Source organism: Anser brachyrhynchus, assembly GCF_964034855.1.
Source record: "Anser brachyrhynchus genome assembly, chromosome: 1".
Classification (NCBI taxonomy): Eukaryota; Metazoa; Chordata; class Aves; order Anseriformes; family Anatidae; genus Anser; species Anser brachyrhynchus.
Genome location: NC_137694.1, coordinates 134,331,014 through 134,340,158, shown reverse-complemented (window position 1 = coordinate 134,340,158; position 9,145 = coordinate 134,331,014). Strand labels below are relative to the sequence as shown.

The 9,145-nt window shown below is 43.7% G+C and overlaps 1 protein-coding gene across 6 annotated transcripts in view; it reads left to right on the top strand.

Annotated features, from left to right (window-relative positions):
• Window positions 1–4,109: 4,109 nt before the first annotated feature.
• Window positions 4,110–9,145, top strand: part of CLDN34 (claudin 34) — a 28,325-nt gene continuing 23,289 nt past the window's right edge. The window contains exons 1-2 of one of the 6 annotated variants that reach the window (XM_080575884.1): window positions 4,139–4,938; window positions 5,042–5,190. The gene's annotated coding sequence lies outside the window, so the exon portion shown is untranslated. Of the gene's footprint in view, window positions 5,191–6,379; window positions 9,024–9,145 lie in introns of those variants that run through there. The other 5 variants (XR_013944861.1, XR_013944862.1, XM_080575885.1 and 2 more) reach the window with 5 other exon arrangements.

The following is a 9,145-nucleotide window of genomic DNA, read 5'->3' as shown; positions in this document are numbered from 1 at the left end:
TTCACATAGTTAAGGAGTTTCCTCAGTTTCGGGCTCTTTACAAGACCGGCTTGTTCAGCTCCCCGAATCTCTCTTTTTTTTTTTTTTTTTTTTTTGCTTTCTGCATACACCTCTCATATTTGTGTTCTGTTTCACCAGAACTTTTGTATCTATTTCCTACTGTGTCGGTCCTAATGGGGTATTGATCAGTTGAAAGATCACAGGCATTTAGCATCGTTGTTCAGCTGTAATGGCAAACAGGAGGGGGTAAAGGAAGAAAGGCCCTTTTAGAGTATCAATAAAGATCGGGAGAACCTTCTCATAGCCAGGGCCATAGCCACGACCAGCTAATGAAACATGTAAATCACCGGTTGTTCTCCTAGGGCAGTACTTTAATAGTGCCGTTATTTAAGCAGGAAGTTGCTTTGCAAAGCTTTAAAGCCCCATGATACGTTACCAGCTAAAGGTTCCTATTGCTATCTTACGTTCGTTCCCTTTGATGGAAACTTATTGGAATTTGATTTTCTTGTGACTTCTAATGGCTGATAAGAACAAGCTGCAAAGGCAGCTCCAGCAAAGTGAAAAAAAGGCTGGCATTTTAATACTGCAGTGCTTTCACAGTGCAGAAACACTGCCAGGGCAGAGTGAAAACTGAGTGTGACATGTCGATAACATCCTCGCATCAGGTGGTCTTCTCTACTAGCTCTGAAATGTCAACAAGTCTCAGGAAAATGTCTTTGTTAGCTTTGAATGACCTACTTTTGGTATCTGGGAATAACCAGAAAGCTGCCCAAGCCACAAGAGTGCATCTAATTTTAGAAGCCCTTCATTTTGTGCATGCAAGCTTTTGTGCTCTGCATCTCCAGAAAAAATATACCAATTTCTTGTTGAGACAAAGAATTTTTTTTTCAATCAGCACCTTGTTGATTTGTGATCACAGTGAAATCAACCCAGTTTAAAGTATTCAGTCCCTAACTGACATATGAATTTTGCTTCAAAAACTAATGCTGAGCCCATTCTAAAGGATATATTTTTTTCTGGTCTTTGCAGATAATGCCTGAATTAACCATCCTGGACATAATCTAGGAAGCTGTATTTTGGTTGTTTCCATTTTCCCCTTGTTTTTAATTGACCTGTAGTGAAAGAGTAGGCTCCTTAACGGGACGTTCCTGCAAGTCTTGTGTCTCACCTATAAGGGCAATCCAGGAGAAGTCGGAGACAAAAAAAGAGTTCCTCATGTGTCAGCAGAGAGTCTGAGGATACTACTGGTAGCATCGATGGCGGATGAAAGGCCTCTGTCACCTTTTGGATAGCAGTAAACAAGTATTCAGCCATTGATATGGATATTAGTGCTGTGCAAGATTGTTTGGAAGGAAGCAAACCAGGACATGGTTGAAGTACGGGCTTCCTGGCTTCCACTACCTAAAATGAGCATTAAATACTCTATTTCTTGCTTGAGGGACAACGTATACAGGAGGTCCCTCATATGAAGTCAGAGTCTTCTGGAGTGTGAGACTAAAACATCTTTAAATCTCACCCTTACTGGACAGAAAAATATAGACATAATGAACACAGAGGATGGTAGGCATTGAGCATTTGGGACACTGATTGGGAACTTCACAAACGAGAAGAGAAACCAAGGCCTCCAAATACCTGGGGAAGATCTTACCGTGGTCCATCCATCCCACCACTGCTGGCCACCTCCACCTGGCCCAGAGCAACATCGAGCCTGCCTGCCTGCCTCGAGGGCTCTCCTTCTTAATGCATTGAAATGTGAGGGGTTTTTAACCCTCTCAGAAGCCCATCTCAATTTTGGGTGTTGATTACTGCTCTAAAGTGTCCAGCAGCTGTGTAGGTGTCCAGTGGGTTGTTTATGGTGTGAGCCTCAAGAGTGGGGCAATGATTGCCATGAGGTAATTGTACACTCTGTAAGTGCATCCTCATCTTTTAAGTGTCCTGCTTTTCTATGTTATTGAACGTACTGTTGACAATATATTAGCGACCTGGGTTTGAAGAGACATACAAAGTAGGCAGATAACCTACTGCTGCTGGGCTAGGAAAAAAGCTCTGTCACGTGAGTTGTGTCATTTGATAATGTTTGTCTCATCTCTGAATGTCCCAGGTTTCAAGGGGCAATTTAGTTTGGCCATAAAGGAGTACACTTAGAAAAAGTGTTTGTGCAAATATTCTTCTCAGACTCGAGCTGCAGTTTTAGGAGCTCATGCTCAGGTTCAATGTTGGATTTGGAGACGTGCTTGCCTGATGATCTGCAGAAAACAAGTGGTGACAAAGAGTGAGGATGCAACAACCCTAATCCCCAATTCACCCATCACCTGCTGGCGAGCTGCATGCAGGAAGACTGCTGGGCTTCCTGAGAGAAGTGTCCTGGTTTTAGCTAGGATAATTTTCCTCCTAGTAGTTGGCAGGGTGCTATGTTTTGGATTAGGATGAGAAGAGCGCGGATAACATGCTGATGTTTTAATTGTTGCAGAGCAGTGTTTACACCAGGCCAAGGACTTTTCGGCTTCTCGCTCTGTCCTGCCAGCGAGCAGGCTGGGGGTGCAGCAGGAGCTGGGAGGGGACAGACCCAGGACAGCTGACCCAAACTGGCCAAAGGGCTATTCCATACCATCTGGCGTCATGCTAAACAATATATAGGGGTGGCTGGCCGGGGTGGGGTGCCAGCTGCTCGGGGATAGGCTGGGCATCAGTCAGCGGGTGGTGAGCAATTGTATTGTGCATCACTTGTTTCATACACATTATTATTATTACTATACATATTATTATCTTATTTTCTGTCCTAATAAACTGTCTCTATCTCAACCCACAGGCTTCAGTTTTCTCATTTCTCTCCCCCATCCCAGAAAGGGAGGGGGGAGGGTGAGCGAACGGCTGTGTGGTGTGTAGCTGCCCGCCAGGTTAAACCACAACAAGAAGTAACGTTTGTCTTGAAACAAAAAGTGAGAAAATACTCGTATCTGAATCTCCAAGCTGTTTATGGGTCTCTGTCTGCTGCTTATTTGGTACCATTTGTTCAACAATGTATGTTGCAAAGCATCTTGATTTCAGACTTTTTTTTTTAAAATGTGGCAAATGAAAGGAAAAATAACTTAAAACAAATATTTCCTGTTCTGTGGTATTTAGCAATGAAACTGTAAACCACAGAAAGGACTGGGCCTGATCTAAAGGTCTTTGAAGTCAGCAGAAATATTCCCACTGATTTCAATGCGCCTTGGCCAACAGGAGGAAGAAAGCAAATGCTTTCTGCCTGAAAAACTATTAACCACTGGTGTTCAAAGAACAATAAAGTCTCATGTGTAAAATGTGTTCTCTTAAATAGGGTAGTCAGAAACTTTATTTAATTTCCATCTGCTTCCTCATAATTTGCCACTAATGCACTGAAAAGGAATAACATGTCTACAGAAGTCATAATCAAGTACTGAGAAAAGACATTTTATACTCTCATTTGCTGCTTCCATTCTGTTTTGTGTGTACTGTATTTCTCACTGGTGAAATGAAGTTTATGTTGCTGGTTATTTTACCACAGGCTAAGTGCTGTAGGTTTCCAGTTGACTTACACTTCATTGCACTGCTGGCAGTTGCCAAATATATCACAATTATAATTTTTAGGTACAGTTTAATCTTTAAACACCACAATGGGCTTTTGGGACTGAGAAGATCTATGTGAGAGATGCAGAATTTTGGGGGCAAAGAAAAGTTGTGCTGGGAGTAACGTAGGGGTTGTCGCTCCCATAGCCTGGTTAGGCAAACAGGCTGTGTGCAACATCTTCGTATGTAAAATCAGCAATAGGTTTCCCTGCAGATTTTGTCTCACACCATTATTAAATCCAAAGAAAAGAATCTATCCCCCAGCTGCCTACTGCCCAAGGATATTGTCCTTCTGAATCAACAGACCCATCATAATGTCAAAAAGCCGTACTCAAGTCGAATACATGCCAACAAACCCATGAGGGTCTAGGTGTGTCCGAGCTTGTTGGCATGCAACAGCAAAGCCAGTAGCAGAGCATGCCTGTGCAACAAAACACCACCATCTAGCTGTCATCCACAGAGGAGATCCCAGCCCCATGAGCTGCACAAGAGAGGACTGTGTTGCCATAGCCCCTGGAGTTACCTGCACGTGGAACCAGTGAATCTCCATCAGCTGGAAGATACAGCAGGAGAGGAGAGGAACTGCATTAAAGGTGATGAGAATTGAAGATACAGCTTAATGACACTTTGCATCCTTCTTTGGTGGTGGTAACAACCAGTCATGGTGCTAATTACAGATGAGAAGAATTTTTCAGTGAGGGTTTCCTTTTACAGGATACTTCTCCTGTGAAATAAACTTCCTCGTCTTTCAACACCAGCCCAGGAAATGTCCTCCTGCTGTAGGAGCGAGCACATCTTTTAGAGAGTAGCATAATTTATTCTTTGGTTCAAAGAGGAGAAACCAGAAGGCAGTTAAGAACTCTCCTGCCATTTATAAGAAGCATTATTTAGATTCATGGGAAAACCTCAGAGGAAGGCAAATACAAATATGCATAATAATAGTAATAATAATAATAATAATAATAATTTTAAAGAGCATCTAAGGCACCAAGTGTGGTACAATTTACATTGAAGTACGGGTACAGTCAACCACAACCCAGCAAGAGAACTGTTCAGCTTGAGTTTATTCTTGGAAACCCTCCTCCTTCTCCCCTATATTTCTCCCCACTGCAGAGCTGCACTATTTTTTTTTTTTTTTGTATAAATACAGGAGGAAAACTCTAACAAAGATGAAAGTGTTGTGAAATCACTGTTTTCTTTTTCAAATGAAAATTCTGTGTCCTTCAGTCTGTCAGGCCGGGACATCATGGTGGACTCAGGCTGGAAAATCATGTAATCTCAAGAGCAGTATTTCTGAAAGGGTGTCTTACATAAAACTGAATTTTGCATGTGAGTTACCTATATACTTTGGTAAGTGTTTTAGAGCAATTAGAAAAAATGGCATATGGTAAAGCTTACATATTTTTATAATATGTTAATGATTAACTGACTCTCTAATTCTTTGTTGACTTAGTGGGAGAGTGACAAGGAACTGTGAGGTACCTGTTTGGTAGCGCAACAAGTCAGAAAATTTGCACGGGCATTTTTTTCCACCTCCTTTCTGGAACTTGCTTCATCCAGCTGACTGCTTCAAAGCCTTAGGCAACTCTCAGACTCACAGAAGTAAGTCTCCTCTTTATTTATATGACTTATTTTATGAAGTGCTGATAGAGAACAGATGGAGAGAGATTTAAATATTTATTTGTTTCCTCTAAAGAATGTTTTCCCAATTGGGAATTGAAGAATTAAGTTTTCGAGCATTAAATCATAGGGATATTGCTAAGAAGAGACCTTCTTAATTACTCCACTGTTTTCGTTGCTGTTGTTTTTTTAACTTCCTTTTTCCTGCAAGACTTAGATTGAACTAAGGCTTTGGTTAGTAAGCCATGTCCTGTACAGACCAATAAAGCTGCATCTAGACTATAAAGCTTTAGGGAAGCAGGATTTGACTGTTAATTTGAAAATGCACGTGGTGCCTGGCAATGTCTAAAGTTAAAATATTTGCTTAAACATGAGAAAAACTGAAATAAATGAACTCCTGCTTACACAAGCTGGAAAAAACAACTTTGTGCATATTTTATATCGGAAGAGTTTATCGTGCACTTTCTTTTCAAGGTGGTTACAATGTGCATCAGAATTCCTAAAGCAGAACAGTCGTTCAATGGGCAGATGTGCTGCAGCCAGGAAGCAAGGACAGACAAGCATTGTCTATCATTTTAAATACATATATCTATTATATTTACATGCTTATTCCTTTGTAAGCAATAGCACAGCTAAAATAAAGCCCACTAAAATAAAAACTGTAGCAACAGAAGAGTAAAGGATGATTCTTCCTGCCTGCTTTGGAAAACTCTCCTTTCAACCACCCACCCCATGCCTACAAAGAAAGCCTCACGCTCGAGCTGCCGCCTGAAGGCTGTGTGCTCGCCCATTCCCCATTTGTGGGCAGTTCCCCAAGCACCGTAGGTGCTGGGAGCGTTCACTCCCCCTGACCGTGTGCCTGTGCAGCACCTGGGCTGACGTTCTGGGTGTTCCCAGTTTCCCCCATTTCTCCCGCAGACATCATCCGTTCCTATTCTTTTGGGATGACTCCTCCTGGGCAACTTCCTCCCATGCCCCGGGCTCATGATCAGTGCCCTGATCCTCCTGGTCTGTCAGGGACCTGGATGTGGTCACCCCTGTCACGCTCCCGACCTTGTGGCTGTGCTTTCTCTGTGCTAGCCACTCCCAGTAGGCAGGCTTTGGGGTCTCCCTCTCCTTTATGAAGCTCCCCAGCAGGATCCCATCTCAGCACAGCTGTCTTGTTCTTCGAACAGTTGTCATTCCTGACATGTCCCTCAGCTGTGCCACCTAGGCTTTAAACGGAGCTCCTTTCAAGCCTCAAAGCAGAGGCAAAACAGTCTGTAAAAACTATGATAATACGGGGTCAGCTGGGTCCTGGTTCAAGCCTACTGCCATCACAGTCCATATGCCCCTGCAACATTTCCTCATTTAACTTTGAGCTTAAGATGGGATCAACCACAGAAAAGTAAATTCGCAAGGAGTTATGTAGGAATTATCGGTTTCACTTCATCCTGCCATCAAAGCAAATCAAACGAAATCTTTCCCTGAAATGGGCAAAGAACTTTTACACAGCTAGATTTCAATGTGGAACAGAAGAGAAGAGTTTCTGCAGTTTGCTTATTTTAAAGAATGAAGAGAAAGGGGAGGCAGCAGGGTTCATAACACTGGATGTGGACATTTGGGAGGAAGGGGGCGCATAAGGTGTTTTAAATCTGGAGATACTCCACAATGGCTTTTAAGACTTTATGCCCTCCTAATTTGTCTTTTCTAATTGAAAATGGGTGTATTAGGGGTACACCAGGAGAACCTAACCACCAGACATCAGGGTTCAAGACCTCTCATCAAGGAGACTGCTGCTGGAGGTCCCGGCGCAACGCCAGGCAGGTGCCAGTCTCCACAGGAGCCCTGCTACATGGCAAACTTCCTCGGAGCTGCCCAAAAAAGCTAGTGCCTTCTGGCCCTCACCCCATCATGTGAAATGATGCATTTAAAGACAAGTCTTGGGGGCGATCTCAGGGATGGGGGCACTCTCTTATGCCACCCTACACACTGAGCCCCCGGCACAGGCCCTGAGCCCATGAGGGGATCTGAGACTCAGTAACCCAAAAGGCCCAATTACATTGAAAGGTACTAATTAAAAAAGTATGCTAGCTAATGTCTGCTTTTTTTATTATTATTTTTTATTTTCCTCATTCACTTGCAGGATATTTTACATCTTTTTTAGAAAGCAGATCTGAAACCCAGCAGATGCATACAGATCGCTGAATGTAATTAAAATAGATTTTCACAGGGACCAGAATTAACTAAGTGAAATGCATGTAGGTGTCGTCTAGGTTTCACTGCTCTGAGAACTGAGAACACAGTCACCGCCTTGTGCCACTAGCGATTACTGGAAATACAAGAAGTGTAGACAAAATACGAAGTGCAGCTTCATTTGTTTGCTCCCGCTGCTGTGGCCATCAGGAGATGGGACCGTGGCCACAAAGAGAGGACCTTTACCTCTTAGATTGCAGCGTGCCATTTCGTTCTTTTTAAAGGCAAGCCTGAAGCACAGATGACCCCAAAAGCTCTGTGAAGCCATCTGGGAGTTGAGGGAGCATTTTGTCTCCATTTTTCTCCTAGAAGCAAGCCTGTAGCTGTAAGAAAATCACCACAGCTCCCTGGCATTCTCACCTGTTCCTTGTAATGAGGAGTGGGAAAGCCATGTCTCATAGTGTCCCTGAAACATAGGGGCCCAACACAATTTTCACAAACAGCTACTCACTGTGTACTGTTCAATTTAAACAAAAATCAGCAGTAAAGATGAAAGGATCATTCAAGTCTTTATATTTGGATTAATTAACTAACATGTACCCCCTTTTCATTAGCTTCTGTCTTCCCTGTGCAAATTTCCATTGAATGCTATCAAGTGTGCATTTTGCTTTTACTCAGTAGGGTGTTTGGTTAAAAATATATCCATGAATGAAATACCTTGCAAATATTGTAAGATATTAAGATGCATTGAGAGAGAAAACGATAGCAAGGCACTACCAGGAGCCTGGTAGCTGTTGTTTCTAGACTTTTGAAAGAATGGCCCCAGAAGTTGCTGGAGTGCCTGCTGGATTGGGCTGACGCTATTTTAAATGATAATGTTGATGTAAAGAAACACCGGGAGATGGAACTGAGCCACATCTTTGTACAGTTCTCTTGCTTCTTTGGGTGAAAAGGGTCTTCAGTGCCACCTTTTGCCCACTGGCATACGTGCCACGTACACCTACCTGGCTCCTCCTGGCCTCCCGGGCTTTGCAGTCAACCTTCATCCCAGGAAATATCTGGCGTGTAAACTCCACATGCTGGCATCCGCAGCTCCGAGTGAGCTTCCAAATCAAGATGTGCATGTCGGTAAAGCCAACTGATTATTCAGACGACCTCCCGTCACTGCCCGAATATGAGTTCATTTGCCTTAGGAGATTTTGGGTAGTGCTCCTGTTACATCACTGTGTTATTCAGATCATATAGGTAATCTTACTATGCTAACTGAATTAATTCCAAACATTTATATAATTACCAAAGCATGAAATCAGCCAACAGATGACGCCACCGCCACCCCTTTCGGCCTCTCGCCCCGGCTGTCCTGGAGCAACCGCGGCTGGAGGCGGCCTCTGCTGGCGGCTCCGGGCTGTGCTCGGGACCTGCGGGCAAAAATCCGCCTCGGCCAGAGCACCGCAATTTTGGAAGGGCTCACCTCGAAAGTCCGCAAAAAAATGAGCTCGTCTCGCTTCCAGGAGCCCGTTGGGGGCTTCCGAAGAGGGATGAGCAAAGGCAGGGCGAGCCCGAAGCGTAGTGCCGGGGTGGGTCACGCACACAGCCACGCTCCACGACCTCGAGGCTGAACACTGGATGGTTTGGCAAATGTAAAATACTGAATCGGCGTTGAAGGATAAGCTTGGAAATGCCTCCTCTAAGGCAGTGCGCAGGCTCCTGATTTGTGTAAGAAACGTGATACTAAATATGCCCTTATCCGAAGCCTGCCCTT